General features: G+C 37.6%; 2 pseudogenes; one reads left to right on the top strand and one right to left on the bottom strand.

The window, feature by feature from the left end:
* Positions 1 to 4,735: 4,735 nt before the first annotated feature.
* On the top strand, positions 4,736 to 6,404 carry LOC131395856 (olfactory receptor 5AR1-like; annotated as a pseudogene).
* Positions 6,405 to 14,163: 7,759 nt separating this feature from the next.
* LOC131395473 (olfactory receptor 2D3-like) lies at positions 14,164 to 15,126 on the bottom strand (annotated as a pseudogene).
* Positions 15,127 to 19,554: the final 4,428 nt, after the last annotated feature.

Below are 19,554 nucleotides of genomic sequence, written 5' to 3' on the forward strand. Positions count from 1 at the left end.
TAAATGTATATAGATGTAACATGGAAAGAATCAGCCTCTTTGAAAGGAGTTGCAGGCATCAGAAAATAGATCTTTCTAAATTACTGTCAAAATCACACCATAGAGGCAGCTTTGAGACAGCCCTGGTGGTCTAGTGGTTAAGATTCAGTGCTCTCACCACCACAGCCTGGGTTCGTTTCCAGATCTGGGAACCAGACCACCCATCTGTTGGTTGTCATGCTGTGGTGGCTGCATGTTGCTATGACGCTGAAAGCTACGCCACTGGTATTTCAAAAATCAGCAGGGTCACCCATGGTGGACAGGTTTCAGCGGAGCTTCCAGACTAGACAGACTAGGAAGAAGGACCTGGCCACTCACTTCCAAAAAAATTGGGAAAATCCTATGAATAGCAGCAGAGCATTGTCTGATATAGTGGTGCAAAAAGACCAGGCAGGGTTCTGTGCTCTGAGGTGCACATGGTCCCTAGGAGTCAGGATCGACTCCAGGCACTAACAACAACAACAAGGCAGCTTTGGGCTGGTAAAAATATCCCTATAGCACTTATGGTTGATTCAATCATCACCACCAGAGTGACTGGAAATCCCCCTGTGCTTCCTTCTTTTATCATTAAGGCTTAAGGAGGAGAAAGTGAAATTCCTCAGGGGATGACAGTTCATCAAATCTTTGGGTCTCCTATGAGTGCAGAAAGCATTTCATCATATTTCTTCTGAGGATTACTTGTGACTCTGAGACTGAAATACCTCCTGCACAAGGGAGCAAAGGTGGGATGAGCAAGCAGCTCAGAGACCACTATCAGAGTGGTTCATCATCATTGGATTCTTCTCAGAATAACGTTCAGTAGAGTTCATTGAGAGAACAGGAGACAGTCAACCCCACCAACAGGTAGAAAACCGTTCAAGTCACAGGTCAATATTTGGCAAAGAAAGAGAAAGAGATGTGACCTACTGGGAGTGGAGCATCACACTGCCCAGTGCTCCTTTGAGCATGCATTTGCTTGACACCAGATCCATGCCATTTTAAAGTTTCAAAAGGAGAAATGGACTATGGGTTTGGATTTTAGGTATCTCATAAGAAGTCTGAATTCAGAAAATACTAGAATTGGAATGTTCCAAAGAGTTTTTATTCTCCAAACCATTCATTTCACAGGTAAGGAAACTGCAACTAATACAGCAATTCATCAGTTAATTAGTGCAAAAAACAAAACTACAGCCAGGATTCCAGACTCTTACTCCAGTATTCCTTTCCTATAAATGTGCAAAAGCTGGTAATACTTAGAAATCTAAAATATATTTGGCCTGTATCTGCTTCTGTAAGGCAATACTTTTGCTGATCTTTTAGAAATATCCAAGTTTAGTAACTGTGGAATATGCTTATCTACTCACTATTGTACCATTTCTTCAAGAGTCAGATCTGCTGACTTTTAGCTACACGAGACTAAAAAGAAAAATATAAAAGTTTTCTTTTCTTTTGTCTTAATCAGCCTTGATTTTGAATTTTATAGCTACATCTCTACTTGTTTTATTGTTTAATAGAAGCGCTGTAGAATTAAAACCACGTTTTTCCTAAAGGTTAAGGCAGTCCGTGATTCATCACCCCACGGAATAAGCATTGAACATCTTTTTTTCTGGGAGTTATGAGTGTGCACGCATCTACCGAATTAAATCATCTATACTCACATACAATGGCCAAATGCATTGAGCACTTAGGACATCACAGTCACTGAATGACTGCACTATGTGTGTGTGTGTATGTATATTCTAACCAATTTTTTGTTGAAAGTTATTAAGGTAGGCATCAATCTCATTCAACAAATAAAAAACTGATTCCAAGAAGATAAGTAGTGTGCTAGAAATCAATAGTAGTAGGTGGCAAAGCCTGGATTTGTCTGTACACTATAAGAGAGAACAGGCAGGGTGCTTTATAATTGGTGAAATAATTCTCATATCCTTCCTCATTTAGCTGGAACCTTGATTCTGTCAGGGAGGAGAGAATGATTTTCTAATCACATATTCTAACTGAGCACAATGAATTGATCAGCACATACTCAGCTGTGGATTCGTCCTGACGCCCTGTGCCGTGTTCTTACCAGGCGTCTCATTTTCCTCTAAGTATCACCTCTGCATTTGCAAACTTGGTGTCTGGGTCTATTTCCTCATCTATAAAATTATGAGATTGGACTAAACGACTCCCTCCCATGTCAACAACAGGATTATTTACTCTCTCACTAAAGTGGAAGAACAGAGGAGGAATGCAAGGACTGTGGTAGATCTTTTGTTTTTTCTTTGTTCCTGGTGAATTATTTTCAAACTTCTATGTGAAGAAGTGGGGGAAAAAAACACAGCACTATATATGAAATTGCCAGTCCCAGATTCAATTGCTGATTCTGCAACTAACAAAATAACTAACAAACTGTGTGACTTTGCAAAACCCCTCACCCAAAGCTTCTGTTTCCTCATTAATATAACCTATAAAGTGATATATTCATTCATGTGTAGTGAGAATGAGCTGAAGTGGGGGAGGTGAAAATAGTTTGCTATTTTTTAACAGCTTTATTGAGGTATAACTGACATACAATAAATTGAATAAATTTAAAGTATAACATTTGATATGATTTGATATATGTATGAAACCATGCTCCCAATCAACCCATTACCGCCAAAAGTTTTCTCATGCTCCTTGGTACTCTTTCTCTCCTGCTCCTCCTCACACACACCTCTACCCAGGCGATCATTGATCTACTTTCACTATTGATTAGCTTACATTTTCTAGATTTTTATAAATGGAATCAAATAAGATATACTCTTTTTTATCTGGCTGTTTTCTCTCAGCCTAATTATTTTGAGATTCATTCATCGTGTTGCATGTGTCAATAGTTTATTCCTTTTAATTGCAGAGTGGTATTCCATTTTATGGACACACTATAATTTGTTTATCTTGTCACCTAAGAATGGGCCTTTGGATTGTTCCCAGGTGTTTTAGAACAGTTGGATCATAGGATAGATATGTGTAGGCTTAATTTTATACTGCCGAAGTGTTTTCCAAAGCAGTTGTACTATTTGAAAGTTCCAGTTCCTGCGTTTCCTTGACAACACTTAGTATGGTCTGTCTTTTTAAATTTTAATCATTCTAACAGATGTGTAGTGACATCCCATTTTATTTTAATTTGTATGTCCTTACTACAACTGATCCGAGTATTTTTCAAGCATTTGTTGCTATTCATATATTTTCTTTGCTGAAGTGTGTGTTCAAATCTTTGGCCCATTCTTCTTGGATTGTTTTCTTATTGAGTTTTAAAGTTCTTTATATATGATAGATACCAGTTCTTTACAAAAAATATATTTTTAAAATAATTTCTCCAAGGTTTGTCTTTTCATTCTGTTTCCTAATTGACCTAATGTATGAAATGATGAACACATTCACTACATATTAAGAATGAATTGAATAAGAGTAGATATAAGTACTTTATAAACTATAAATTCTTGGGCAGATAGATAGTGTTGATTACTCATTATTAGAGCCCCTTCTTTGCTGCAGTTGATTATATTCGGTGCAGAAATTGAGAGATGGGGGCACTATTGTCAACCACCCCAGGATTTAAGACAACTTATTGTGAATGTTCACACCCCCATGAAAGACACATTCTACTACTCTGCTTTCTATCTTTCTTAAACAGGAAACCAGTTAAAGTCGATACAGCCTGAGTTCTCACTTCAGGTTTAGGTAGAGGATGCTACTTATTTCTAAATTACTTTGTGTTTTGTTTTGGTTTAGTTTTGCCTACTTCCTTCTTAGAATTCTTCAATGGACCAGATATTTATCCAACCAAAGAGAAAAAAGTTGAACAAGTGCATGCTCCTGTGTGACCACAGAGTTGGATAATGCTCTCTCTATTCCCCTTGAGTGAGGGATGCTTGAATCTTAACTCTGAACTGAGCTGTACAGCAACCTGTTTGTTAGACAGTAGAATTATCTAAAGACACAGCTGTGGCTTCACCCTGATCATGTCCCATGCCAAACCTCTGGGTGTTTCTAAAGATCAGGGAAACCAAAAGACTAATTCTTTGTCCATGTATGATAGGCAAGACAGGAAGAAGAAAGGCAGACACAAAAATAAAGAGATTTAACCTCCACCAAATCATATACACAGAAGACAATAAAGTGAAACGGACTCTAGAGTTAGACAGACCCAGCTCTGCTACTTACTGGGTGTCGACTGTGTTGAAGTTACTTAATATTTAGTCTTGTTCTTTTCAGATATGAAATTCAGATAATGGTGGTAGCTACCTCATAGAGTGTTGTGGGGATGAAATGATGAAATGTGTGTAAAGCACTCAGTGTTCTGGCATAGATTTAACTCAGTCACTCTTAGCTTTTTAAAAATTACTATTATCCATTGCCTTTTTAAATATTTCTCACCCTATGTCCCAAGTATTTCACTTTCTGTATATATGTGGGTATGGTATATTATACTTTGAGATCCCTGAGTCTTTCATCTTTCTTTTTGCACCGACCTGCACTGAGAGTTGATGTTTATTCATTATCTGCATTTATATTTGCTTTGTTTTAGAAACAAGGAAGGGACACTCAAAACTGCTCTTCTTTACTAATTGATAAGACAGATAATTACACGGATCAGGTCAAACATTTGGTACCACATGATAAATGACCTCAGAGCATCAAGGTCTTTGGAGAAGCAGAATATACCATCCCTAAGAGGCTAACACTTTCTCCTATTTTTACTGGGCACCTGGAGAGCACACACGATCATCACCTTCACCAAAGTCATTTGAATTATCCTAAGGGTCATAAAATCTAATTATTGGGAAGATTTTTAAGAATCACCCCAAATAATGCACTGAGTCCAGGCACACAAAAAATTGAAGAGATCGATAAAGAAAACCACTCAATGGTGACTGAGTTTATCTTTATTGGCATCACTCAGGACCCTCAGATGCAGATCATCTTCTTCGTGGTCTTCCTCTTGGTCTACCTGATCAACGTAGTGGGGAATGTTGGTATGATTATCCTGATCATGACAGACACTCAGCTTAACACACCCATGTATTTTTTCCTCCGCAACCTCTCCTTTGTGGACTTGGGCTACTCCTCGGCCATTGTCCCCAGGATGCTGGCTGACTTCCTAACAAAACACAAAGTTATCTCATTCGCCAGTTGTGCCACCCAGTTTGCTTTCTTAGTGGGTTTTGTGGATGTTTAGTGCTATGTCCCGGCTGCCATGGCCTATGACCATTTTGTGGCCATCTGTTGACCCCTCCACTACAGCACTCTCATGTCCAAGTGAGTCTGCTTGGCTCTCATGCTGGGCTCTTACCTGGCTGGTCTGGTGAGTTTAGTTGCCCACACTTCCCTCACCTTCAGTTGGAGTTACTGTGGTTCCAATATCATCAACCACTTCTTCTGCGAAATCCCACCACTCTTGGCCCTCTCTTGCTCAGACACCTACATCAGCAAGATCTTGCTATTTTGTCTATGTGGCTTCATTGAATTCAGCACCATCCTCATCATCTTCATCTCCTATGCCTTCATCCTCATTGCAATCATCAGAATGAGCTCAGCTGACGGCTGCCTTAAGGCTTTCTCCACCTGTGGGTCTCACCTCACTGGCGTCACACTTTTCTATGGCACAGTCGTGTTTACGTATCTGCAGCCAACATCCAGCTACTCCCTGGACCAAGACAAGTGGGCCTCTGTGTTCTACATGATTATCATCCCCATGTTGAATCTCCTTGATTGGTTTACAGAACAAGGATGTAAAAGCTGCTTTCAAAAAACTAATTGGAAGAAAACCTCAATAATAACAAAAAATGAAAATATGTTATCACCACAGGTAAATGGTAGTAGTAGAAGGATGGTGGAAGGAGATAGGAAATGCAAATAACTTTCCAATGAACACCACCCAAATCATCATCTATTTGCTGAGTGAATCTTAATTCCTAAAGAGTTTTTGGTAACTCTTAACCCTATGCTCTGAAGGAAATAAAAATTAATGTTTTGAAAGACATGCTGAGCAAGTATACATTATAAGTTATAATTGAAAGAGCAGTTGCTTTAGAATCAGGAAGATCTTTGAATCTCATTATCACATCTCTAATCAGTGACCTTGTTGCTAGAGGACTACTAAACAAAGCACTTTAAATCTCATTAAGTTCTTACAACAATTATTAGAGATAGCCATTATCCTCATTTTAAACGTGATAAAAATAAAGTTCAGACAGTTAAACAAATTTGTCAAAGTTAAGTGATAGAATCAAAAAACTGATCCAAGGTTTACACTTTCCATTTTGATTAATGACAAACATTCAGGCTTTGGACTATTTAGAAAGAAGCCCTCATCTAGGCTCTGCTATTTTCTAGCTATGTGATCTTGGGCAACTTGATCTCTGTAAGCCTCAGTTTCTTCATCTACTAAATGGGATAACAATGTTTATCTCTTAGTATTTTTCAAAGGATACGCTGTAATCTCTGTAAAGAATCTGTCAAATAAAAATACTTAAGAAACATTATTTGCTTTTATTTTTCATTCATTTCTATTTTAACTGTCCATAATTATGCTACCAATATGATGCAATAAAGAGAGGAAATTAATTTTTTTCCGTGTAGTTTGTGGTAGAGCATGCATATCAACTTATAATGGCAACAGAAAAATGCATAAAGTTGGATCACCTTGGTCTTAGTCTCACTCTCACCAATAATTATATCAGATAAATGCCTTAATGTCTCTGTACTTCAGTCTTTTCATCAGTAAAACAAGGACTATTATTTTTTTTTATTTTGTTTGGTGAGGAAGATTGGCCCTGACCTAACATCTGTGCCTCTATTTTGTAAGTGGGTCACCACCGTAGCATGGCTTGATGAGTAGTAGAGGTCCACTTCCAGGATCTGAACCTGCAAACCCAGGTTGCCAAAGCAGAGTGTGCCGAACTTAACCACTATGCCACTGGGCCAGCCCAAGGACTATTATTTATACCTTATCTATCCTATTAGTTTAAGTGATAAACCCCTTATGTTTGAAAAGACCTGAATTGTCTTTCATACATTAAAAACTTTGTCCAGTAATAAAATCATAACAAAGGTAAATATGTCAATCACGTTCTCTATAGTAGACTGCAAAAATCACATGAGTTGGTGTTTTCTTTAATCAACAAAGAGTTGGTATTCACTGTACTACAGGCTTAGAAAGGCAAAAATTGATGCGGAAGTGGCTAAGAAGGGATATATCAGAGTGAGATAAAGCTGAAATTCAGTTATGATTCCTCCTTGGATAAGCATAACCTATATAACCTCAGGTGAGATTTTTTTGAACAACGCATGCTTAAGACTTGGTGGACAATATGATTTTAAAGGAAGATAGAAATATAGATAGATAGATGATAGATAGATAGATAGATATTGATATAGATGCATTTCTTGACCTCATGCAATTTATATCCATAAGGAGATAAGATAAATGCAAATACCTTGATTCACAGGAAAAAAAAAATGAGTAAATGCCAAAAGAGAATTGCAGTCAAAGTGCTGTGGAAGCTCGCAATAGAAAAATAGCACTTTGTCCTGGGAGATCAAGATAATCTTTATGAAGGAGGGGACAACTGAGTTGTTTTTGAAGCATGGCTCAGAAATTAAAGAGGCAAATGAGACAGGGAATTCCAGAAGGAGAAAATATAGTGAACAAAGGCAAAAAGGCTGGAACCATGGCCCGTGTCCATGGGCCATTTTGACTGGGTGTCCAGTGGAAGGGTTTGATAGTAAAGCTGGAATGTAGCTCGAGATCTGGCACCAATTTAGGGGCACATGATTTTATTGCTTGGGGAGCAGGAAGTTTATCACTGGTGGATTCTAGAGAAGATTCCTCTTTGCTCCCTGAAATCCTGTCACTTATCCATTAGCAGAGCAACCTTTGGAGAAACCACTGTGCCATCACAGCCTGTAGGCTGGTAAATCTGAGTAGATTCTGGATACTTCAAGCAGGTTTTAGATGGTGTGTTTTTCTTAATTGGGCTTGGATAAAACTCGTACATTCAACCTTACTTCTGGTCTTCTCCCAGGGGAAAATTTAAACTTAAGTCCCTGCCTTAAATCTCTCCCTTAGAGAAGATAGCTGGAATTAGGGTCTAAGATTTCTTATCTATCCCATAGCTACCCTTCTTCCATAACTCAGGAGCTATAAAATTGCCAAATCCTTTTCTTAGCATTCTAGTCCCTCCTCTTCTTTAAATCACCTTGCTGATGTTATTCCTCCCTGCTTTCACTGTGCAACAGATTCTTTTGTAAAACTATTTCTTGAATGACCTTCACATTTTTCTACCTCCGTATCCTTCCCAATTCTCTCCTCTCTCCACTCCCTCCTTCCTTGGTAGTCCTAACTCCGTCTCTCAGAATGTCCAAATTCTTCTCTTCCTTCAAAGACCAGCTTAAATACCACTCCTTGAAAAGCCCTCTCTGAGCTACTGGACTGGTTAAAAAACTCTCCTCTGAACAGCAACATCCTTTAATTTACAGCTTTCTTATGGTTGTGTGTGGATATTACAGTGATACACATACATGTGCAAATTCCTAAAAGGCAGACACGGCTTGAGATGTCTCTGGGTTTCTCCCATTGCAATAGCGAGATCACCATGGACGCCTAAAGAATGCTTATGAAAAGAAAAGAGTCAGACAAAATGTTTGGTGGCTAGAATGTTTCAAACAGCTACATGCACTACAAAAATGTGCAGCCACATGAGGGACTCTGGAAGCAGCTGTGTTGGTGTCTGTGTGCTTAACGCTGTTAGAATAAGTGTTAACGAAACTAACAAGTCCCTTCACCAGGCCTGGTTCTAGAAGACTGGAATAGGAGCCCACAATGAAATCAACATTATGAATGACATCCACAGATGACATCTGGAATTCTACACTGTCAGCTTTATCCCAGACATTTCCTTCCATATCCCACCTCTCAGAAGTTCAAGTCCCATTGAACTCAAGTACACCATGAAATGTCTCACTTTGTATACTATTGCTTATCCTAGTCCTATGCTTCAGACACCACTAACTTACCTAGAAAACTCATACTTCTGTTTTAAGTCACAAATAAATCATCACCTCATCTATAAATCATTTCTGGTCTCACCTTCTGGGGTTTTCTCACCTGTCAAATGGTACCAATAATACCTAAACAAATGGTTGCAGTGAGAACGAAGGAAGATATTGTTACCATGGCCAGTTGTCCCTCTTACTCAAGGCAGTTTTGTTTTTCGCCTATTGTCCTGGAGTAAGCATCAATAGTGCTACCTTTTACTCTCAACAGTGCCCAAGTTTAGATATTAAAATATATGAAAAAGCTAAGTAGTATATTTAAGCACTTTGGGGTTTAATTAGATGGCAGCTTTCCTCTGTGTTAGAGAATTACTGTAAACAGAATTCTGCTATAACATTAAAACCTTTATACAGTCATGCATCACTTAACAACAGGGATACATTAAGTTGAGTTGACTGCAGTGTCATTATGCAGCTCATGACTGTACTCCTCAACATGAAGGCTTCCTTGGTAGCCTGTGAGACTTTAAGGCAGTCTCATTTTTTATCCTCAAGTCCTGGGATAAGTGAGCCACAAATGTTCATTGAACAAATGAATGACCACCACCTGCTGAACTAGAGAACTACTGAAACCTAGTCCCAATTCTGGGTCTCAGGAAACCTATTGAAAATATGCATAAGATACCAAAATTCATAGGGCATTATTGGCATCATATTTTAAGATGATGAAACTGGATCTTTAGAAGTTTAAATAGCATGCTAATGTGCTCTTAGTTTATAAGTAGTACCACTGGGATTAGAACTAATTACTACTGATTCCTAGTCCAGGGTTCTATAGAATAGGGAAATGTACAGCATTATAGAAAGTGAAAGGCATAATCAGAACTGAGGAAGAGGTTTGGAGAACCTCTGTAAAGGTCTAGTTTATGGCTATATTCAGTCTGATGATTTAATTAGATTGAGTAGTCAGAATTTAGACAGGATTGTATTGTAAAGCACTTGCTGAAAGACTCACATTTGCCTATGACTATGGCGAGCTGAATCTTTGCAAGATCCAATGGGCTAGAGAAGTCACCATAACGTGAATACGTGAGGAAAAGACACAAAATAGGAGATGATATCAAAGAAGCAGTTCGGCTTTCAGATTATGTCAAAAGAGTGGTATCGATGAGGAATAATTATTTAGTATTTTACCAATTCTCATACTTACTACCTGTAATACTAAATTCATATTTTTTTTTTTTTTTTTTTTTTACTTTAAGAGCGAACATATCCATTAGGAAAGTTGGCAACGTGATGTATGATGGTAGTGGTTATTATATCCTCTGCACCTACAGTGATGACATTAAACCTTTCAACATTGCATTATTGTCCTTAAAATTAACCAACCAAATCCAAAAAGCGAAAATATAAAGCCATTTCAGAACAAATTTTGACAGGTTTATAATATACAAATTTTATAATAAATATAGAATAAATCTAGAGAGGATAGAGATAGCTAGATATAGATAAATAGAGAGATTGATTAATTGATTGATAGATACCTAAAGATCATCTAATCCAACAACGGTTCCATTTTGTAAAAAGGAATGAGGTTCATAGAAAAGCATTCTCATAATACACAATAAGACTGATTAGTCAAGCACTGAAAAAGTGTAGTTCATGACGGTAGTCCATTCTCTAATTATTGTGTTTCCTCTAGGCTTTACTTTTATTTAAAAATGAACAAAGCATTTGTTAGTGTATTTCCTAGCTATGTTGTCTTTATGTTGCCATAATCCCAAACAAACGTAGAGAGTGAATAACTCAAGAGAACATTTGATCTTGTAAAGGACCAATAATTATTGAGTGCACCATTATTTGTGTTAGTCTAAAATTTTATTATTGCTGTTCTAGCAATGACTGTAGCATATAGTACATAGAAATATTAGTTAAATATCTTTAAGTGCTATGTTTTCCTTTTATGTCAAAAGAAGCAAATATAGTAAAGGAAGAAAATTTGGCTTCAAGAGGCTAGACAGAACTAGGATAGGACATGGGCTATTTGGATGGCATTATTTTTCTTAATTTATCTAACTCTAACTTACTGATCAAAACAAACTAGTCAAAATGAATTGATTATGTCAAGCAATTGGTCTAAATAATGACTTTATAGAAAAACAACACAAAAATGTTTATTCACACTTCTTTACATGTTTTGGCTATGTGTAGCCCCTATGAGAATTTTGTAATTTTTTTCTACATTTTTTTTTTTTTTTGAGAAAGATCAGCCCTGAGGTAACATCCATGCTAATCCTCCTCTTTTTGCTGAGGAAGACTTGCTCTGAGCTAACATCTGTTGCCAATCCTCCTCCTTTTTTTCCCCCAAAGCCCCAGCAGATAGTTGTATGTCATAGTTGCACATCCTTCTAGTTGCTGTATGTGGGACACGGCCTCAGCATGGCCAGAGAAGCGGTGCGTCAGTGCGCGCCCGGGATCTGAAATCCCGCCAGTAGCAGAGCGAGCGCACCCAACCACTAAGCCACGGGGCGGCCCTCTGCATTTTTAACTAATTAATCCATTTATAGAGTTTGAGAGGTAAGAAGGGTTGGTAATTTTTGTGAAACAAAAAAACTTTCCATTTTATATACCTTTAGTCATTTCATGTTTCTTTCCACACATAATTTAATATTATGTTTCCAATTTATAAATAGCCAACTAAGCATGTATTTCTTATTTGCCAGTATTTGGGGGAATTTTAAATGTTACTTTTTACTTAAATAAATAGTTCAGAAGAAAGTTGGTTAAAAGTATATGTTTCTAGGGGCCGGCCCGGTGGCGCAAGCGGTTAAGTGCGCGCGCTCCGCTGCGGCGGCCCGGGGTTCGCTGGTTCGGATCCCGGGCGCGCACCGACGCACTGCTTGGTAAGCCATGCTGTGGCGGCGTCCCATATAAAGTGGAGGAAGATAGGCACCGATGTTAGCCCAGGGCCGTCTTCCTCAGCAAAAAAAAGAGGAGGATTGGCGGATGTTAGCTCAGGGCTGATCTCCTCACAAAAAAAAAAAAAAAAGTATATGTTTCTAATCCTCGTTCACATATTGAGTCAATATACAATATATGCAGTCATTTGTATATCAAGGCAAGTACACACAAGAAAACCACTACTGTTTAATGAATATGGCTATTTGGTTAGTGATTTTGCTTTTTACTTTTTAAATCAATTTTAAATCAGTGATGTCTACTTTCCCTATCCCATCAGAGATGCTTCATTTACTGATTGTATATGACCTATATATTTAAGTAGAAGAAATGGTTGCTTTTTAGTTGTTGTATATCTATGAAAGGAAAATTACATTCTTTTTATTTTATTCTAAATTGTGAAATAAAGTGAGAAAATTTTAGAAACAATTTATCTCTAATGTAATAACATGTTAATCAAAGGCCATATTTAAATTTATTAAGTATATTAATGCTAAATTATATTTTGCTATTCTCTTAATTCAAAGAATAATTATCTTTAAAGATACCATTGATTGAAAAGCTTCAAAACCAGAAAATATGTTTCCACAAATTTGTGATTATATATATATCTGCCTGTGTTCCACACAGCATCCAGAGAGTCCTTTAAAAACATAAGTTGTGTGATATCACCCTTCTTCATAATACTTACATTTTACCAAGAATAAATCCCTCCTTCTTACCTCAGTCAATTGAGCGCTGCATCATCTGGCTGCTGCCTCCCTCCCAGCCACACCTCCCTCTGCCCTGCTTCTCACTAGTTTCCTTTATTCCCTCAAACAGAGCAAACTCTCTCACACCTCCACAGTCTTTACTCACAACTACCCTCTACCTAGAAAGTTTGTCTCCTCAATCTCACTGCTATCTCTCCTTCTGATCTTTGCATGCAGCCTCCTCAGAGAAGGTCACCCTGCCTATTACTGTCTGTCAGTGCCCCTTGATGATTATTTCCTTTTTGGCATTTATCAAAATTTTTCAGTATAAGTGTGTATATATTATGTATATTATATATATGTATATTATATGTATGTATAATATATGTATAGTATACATATTTATGTATATATGAGGAAAGAAAGTGTTTCTATTTTATTTAACATTATGTTATATAGTCATTCAATAATATGTAGTGAATGAATGAATGAATCCATTAATTAACATTTGACTAAATCTTCTGTTTCTGATCATTGTTATCCTCCTGTCCACACAATCAGCCTAAGACCGCCAGGAACAAACCTAAAGACAGGTAAAATCAGATTTATTGATCCATTGCAAAGAGGAATATCACATACTAGGATTTGGAGGTAAGGGTGGAGATAAGATGAAATTTAAATGAAGCAGTATTTTGACAGGTTCATTGCAAAGCAGGGCTGTACGTAAAGGGGTCAAAATCAGGTCTAAACCACAAAGTAGGTGTAGGGTCTTGTTTTCTTGGAAACTACAAAATTAAGACAGATGTGAAATGTTGCATCCAAAAACCCTTATCTGAAGTCCTGCTCCTGAATTGAAAATTAAGAATGCTTCTCCACGTCAAGGTGCTTTAGATCCTCCAGGCAGGAGTAAGAAGTTTCATCTTACTGATATAATTTCAAGCAATTAATTCCGCATAGTCTATAATTTTTTTTTTTTTTTCTGTGCTCTGTCTCCTGCACCATGATTCTCTTGCGGCATGATAAATCCCAATGCCAACAGGCTTTTTTTTTTTTTTTTTTAATTTTTCCCCCAAAGCCCCAGTAGATCGTTACATGTCATGGTTGCACATCCTTCCAGTTGCTGTACGTGGGACACGGCCTCAGCATGGCCAGAGAAGCGGCTCCTCAGTGCGCGCCCGGGATCCGAACCCGGGCCGCCAGCAGCGGAGCACGCGCACTCAACTGCTAAGCCACAGGGCCGGCCCCGCATAGTCTATAATTTTAGAGAACTAAGATTTCTCAAAGAGTAGGGAAATAGTACTCACTCAACAAGGGGAGTTGTTTTGATACATTAAAGCTGTGGTTTGTTCTTGGGGGAGACATTTCTTATTGTATTTGCAGTTGGATTTATGTGTCTTTTATGAATGACAGGCAGATGTTGACAGTCTAGGCTATTTTTCACTCTCTCACTTCATATTCAGAAGTCAGTTATCTTAGATTAACAGTTAACCTTAGTGTCACATGAAGAGCTCTCACGTCCTCTTGCAATAGCTCTCCTTAGAACTCCTTTCACATCTTGGTTCCTTAGGCTATAGATCAAAAGGTTGAGCACAGGCGTGATCACAGTGTAGAACACCGCAATGACATTGTCCCCGGCCCTGGCGGACTTCGACTGGGGTCTCATGTCCATGAAGATGGCAGTTCCATAGAATAAGGTCACAACTGGCAGATGAGAGGCACAGGTGGACAGTGCCTTGTGCCTCCCGGAGGCTGACCGCATCCTGAGAACTGATAGAAGGATTCGGGCGTAGGAAACAGCAATGAGCAGAAAAGGAATGAAGACAATGATGACACTGAAGATGAAAACAATCAGCTCAGTAATGAGGTGTCAGCGCCAGCCAACCTCAGGACGGAAAGCACCTCACAAAAAAAGGGATTCAGGACATTCGGCCCACAGTAGGGCAAACTCAAGTGAGGACACTGATAATCAAGGAGCTCAGGGAGCTACTGGACCAAGAAATGGCTGCCAGTTGGACACAGGTGCTTTGGTTCATAAGACAGTACAAGGAAGAGGATGACAAATGGCTACATATCTGTCATAAGCCATGACACCAAGGAGAACACATTCCATCATTCCAACAGGGAGGGAGAAGGACATCTGAGCAGCACAGCTGGAGAACGGGATGGTCTTCTTTTTTCCCACCATGTTGGATAGCATTTGTGGGACATTAGTGGATGTGTAGCAGATATCCAGAAAGCATAAATTAGTGAGGAAAAAGTACATGGGAGTTTGGAGACGAGGTTCTATCTGGATAATAGTGATAATAATAATATTACCAGCCACCGTTAATAAATAGAAGAACAAGAACATAATAAAAAGAATGAGCTGCGTCTTTGGCTGAGATGAGAGCCCCAGGAACACAAATTTAGTCACCGTGAAGTTTGTTTTTATCATATCCATTTTTCAGGCCACCTCCCTCTTCCAGAAACATCCACTCACCTGAAGACAAAAATCAAATGCGCTATATGTCACAGTGTTGGAAATTCAAGACACAATTAAGAAAGCAAGGAGAAGTCTTGGTCTGAGATTATATCCTGAGTATCTGAATTGTACTACAAATGGAAAGCTTTTTTTCGGCTTTTGGATGGAATAGTCTTTTGATGAGATTAAGAATTTCAAACTCAAGTGCTGATTAAGTTAAGCAGATATGCTTGCCTTTTCTCTAAGAGTATGCTCTTTTGCTTGTTCATAATCTTTCTAAACCCTACTCATTTTTCAAAGCCTTTCTCATGCCTCATCTCTTCAAAAAGACCAGATTGTGTCTTGGTTCTACACCTGACAACAGAGCAGCATGATGCAGCAGTCACATAAAAAGCAGTGAAGGGTCTTGCTTCATGTGCTATCCACCAACCTAAAAGTACAGACAGAAACAGCAGCCTGTGGTTCTTCTCTATCATCCTGATGCAACTTTCCAGTGCTTAGACACCCTGATACCCTAAAGAACAAAGACTGTGCACACCAACAACAAAACTACTCATGGATCACACTAATTGCCAATTCTCCCAGCTTCACCACTTCCAGACTGCGGAGTTTTGGATGGTTTCGTTAGGTATAAAGTGAGAATAATGATGGAACCAATTTTTTTGAAGATTGAACTAAATAATGTGTATAAAGAATTTAAGACAATGTCTATATGTAGGGGACAATCCACAAATAACATTTACTATTAATAGCCCTAATAACATTCACTAATTCTATGTTTATCTGAAATTCACTTCCTCTAAAAAAAAATTTTCGGAGAAACAATATTATTAAAAAGGATCCAGACCATTTAAAGGAACTAGGTCTAGTCACTGAGAGCTTGTTAGCTCCCACTCTCTGCCTACTTACTCTTAGTTTATGCACAGAGTTTGTATGTTTGGTTACTGACTTGCAATCCTGAGCAGATTAAAAGCAACGACTTAGAAAAATTGGGGGTAATGAAGAGTTCTAGAGGTAGGCACAGTTACGATAGCATGAAGAAGTTGCCAATCATTCATTCACTCACTTGTTCATCTTTTTTTTTTTTATTTATTCCTTCCCAAAATACATCTTTGATAATCTAGTATGTACCAGATGCTGGGCATACACTGGTAAGCACAACAGACATTTTCAATCTTTCGTAGAGTTTACAGATTGGTATAAATTTGCTATGAAGGAAACAAATTGATTCCTGAGGGAGTGGGGAATCTTATCTAGAAGACATTTAAGAACCAAGTACCTTTTCATGCTGAGGGTCATGAAAAGACCACTCTATACAAAACATCATTTTTCAAATAATATTGATTCATATGTAATATGTTTTAGAGGCCTTTCTGATATTTTGATTTAAGTCATGGTTTTTCAAATTAAACAATTCAGTGAACTGGTTAACTAAATTATCTAAAATATGATGTCCAGGGAAAAAGGAGAGACAGGCCTGGAAAGAGGAGAGAGAAGTTAAGTCACTGTCTTGTTTTCATCAAGAGTAGCAAGAAAGGGAGTGAGCAAGAAAGGTTACAGAGTTCCCTTCCAGACCCTCCAAACAGTGGTAGAAAGCTCTGCTCCAAATAAAAAAAAAGTTTTGATGATTTTTAGGAGTTACGACAAAAAATGACATCCACAGTGAGTTTCTCAGATGACAACAAGATGGCACACAATTGGAATCTTGTTCATATAAAGGAACATAAATATATTGGTTCAACATTTAAACACTTTAGATTTTGAAGACAATGAAATAAGATATTCCCTAGTTCCTCTAAACGCACAGGTGCCTCAAAGAGAATTTTTAGTCACTTTATGGCTGCAACTACTGAAAGTCAGCTAGAACCCATTCAGTTGTCAATTTTTCAGGATATAAATCTGTTTCTGTTCTTGTCAGAACGCACAGAGTTGCACATCTATCATAAGGATAAGAGCAATAAAGACATTTTTGTAAATAAATACCCACAATGTGAAGTAAATTCATCAAATTAAATATGCGGCTGCAAAAGCCCTGGATACTTTGTAATTACCTGTAGATTCTATATAGGCATCTCAATCAAGCAAGCAGTCTCCTAGTTAACTGTGCACACTTCATTTTACCTCACAAGGCAAGAGCTCCTATTGCCAAATGCTTTCTTCCAATTTGTCTGCTTGGAAAAGTCTTATTCAACCTTTTAAATACTAGGGATGCATGACATCCTCTTTGAAACTATCCTTAATTTAATTCCCCAGACAGGGTTAATCAGAGACCTCTCTGCTGAACCATTTCCATCCTTTGAACAGACTCTGTTGTTGTATGTATGTGTGCGTGTGTGTGTGTGTGTGTGTGCGCACGCGTGTGAATAAAAAGTTATTAGTCTATCCCTTCAATTGACTTTGGATTTCTAGGGATTGTGTCATGTTTATTTGTTTTTCCATTTCGTAGCACACAATAAACACTATTAAACGATGATAAAACTTAAGTAGACTGTTCTTATTTTCTACTTTTCTTAAGTCTTGAGCTCAGATTAAGAATAAATTCACTCTCAGGGTAGCCATGATTTTAGTCAGTGAATAAAGTCAAGCAAAGTCATTTACTCCCTAATAGTTTATTTTTTCTGAACAACACGGTCTCATGCTCAGGAAGCTACCTAACTCAGTTTGAAAAAAAAGAAAAACAGTCGATGTGCCTTGGTGCCAAGAAGGTACAGTAAGTGCTAACTACTACTTTGCTCAAGTTCAGGTTATTTTGGCATCATATAGACACAGCATATTAGGCATTTTATGTATTACATGAATAAATGTCTCATCTTTCCATTCTGCAAGTCACAGGAAGAATCTAAAATATATTTGACACCAAACTAGAAAAGACTAAGGTTCCTTCATAAATTCAGGATTTTCAAAAGCTAGCTCTTTAATCTTTGTGGTTTAAATCACTTGCATATCATTTCCTCCAATGTGTAATTAAATTGTTTATTAAGTTTGGTAGATAGATTTGATAGATAGCAGTGACATTGTTGACCTTTGGTAGTATCTCATTTTCCAAGAACAACTTCACAAGGCATTATAGTGTAGGGCTAAGCATCAATTCTGGAGAAGGACAATCTGAATATGAATTCTGACTCCATAAATTCTTGGCTGGGTCACTTGGGTGAGTTTCTAAACTTCTCTAAGCTCATTTTTCTCCTGTTAAGTGGGATGATACTTAATTCATAGGATTATCTTGCTTACATTAGAAAGTGCACCTAGCAGTTTTAGCATAGTATCTGGCACATAGTAAGAGCTTAGTAAATTATAGCCAACAATATTATGTAAACTTCAAGTTTATTCAATTTGCTAGAAATATACTTGTGTTGTAAGCATGGAAGGACTATGAGACATAATCATAAGGGAAGTACTTGCTATATCCCTGTAGAGACGTTTAGAGCATATACAAAATCGTACAATCCCTATGTGTGTTTAGTATTGCCAAAATTTATAATGTCCTTTCATTCGTTATCAGTTCATCAATCAATGAAATGTATTATTAAAAAATCAATTTAAGGACTAAGAAGTTTAAGGACTGAGAAGAGTAGAGATAACATCATTTTTCTGTCCCTTACCTAATTAAGACAGAAATTAGGAAGGACTACCAGGAAGCCCATAAATATTTTTCTAATGAATCTGTCACTGAGTTATGAAAATTGTAATAGAAAAGGAATGATCATTTTTGAATAAAAACACCCCTTACAGTGCTTACACATTACACTGTAGATGGTAATTTACCACTTAGTGTGAATTTGTTTCTCAAGTCCTCTTGAACAAATGATTGGGATCTGCTTTAAGATACAGCATAGAGGGAAAGAGGAGAACAGGGAAGCAGGGGATCCTGGAAGGCTGTACTCTAAGAGGGGGCCAACCCCAATAGCAGGAAGAATGCTACGCTGGTAAACATCGTAACAAAAGTTAACAAATGTTTAGTAGATGTTTAGTAGAGGCAAATAAATCACCCCCACCCCAGAAAAAAAGCTTTCTCTATGAAAAAACAAAAATCACCAAAAAATATTAATTGCTGTCTATTATAATTCTGTATTACATGATAAGAATTTTTAAGTATTTTGTTGATAGTAAATCACATCTTCACAACTCCAAAATCTATTTACATCCATTTTGACGACGAGATCATTGAAGATCAGCTATACTATTGTATCAAAGACAGAGTACTTAGCAGAGCCATAATTTGTACTCGAGTCTGCCTAATTCCAAAATTTCCTTTAGTTAGACAACTGCTGGTTTTATTTTACCATTACTACTATTATTTTTTTAAATCTCACTAGCAATTGTAAACATAGGCACGGCAGACAAAACATACCCTAAGGCCGTAAGTGATGTGTAGAAATAAGCTGCTTCAAAAAAGTCCTCACCACA

The sequence above is a fragment of the Diceros bicornis genome, chromosome 31 (genome assembly GCF_020826845.1).
Source record: "Diceros bicornis minor isolate mBicDic1 chromosome 31, mDicBic1.mat.cur, whole genome shotgun sequence".
In the NCBI taxonomy this organism is placed as follows: Eukaryota; Metazoa; Chordata; class Mammalia; order Perissodactyla; family Rhinocerotidae; genus Diceros; species Diceros bicornis.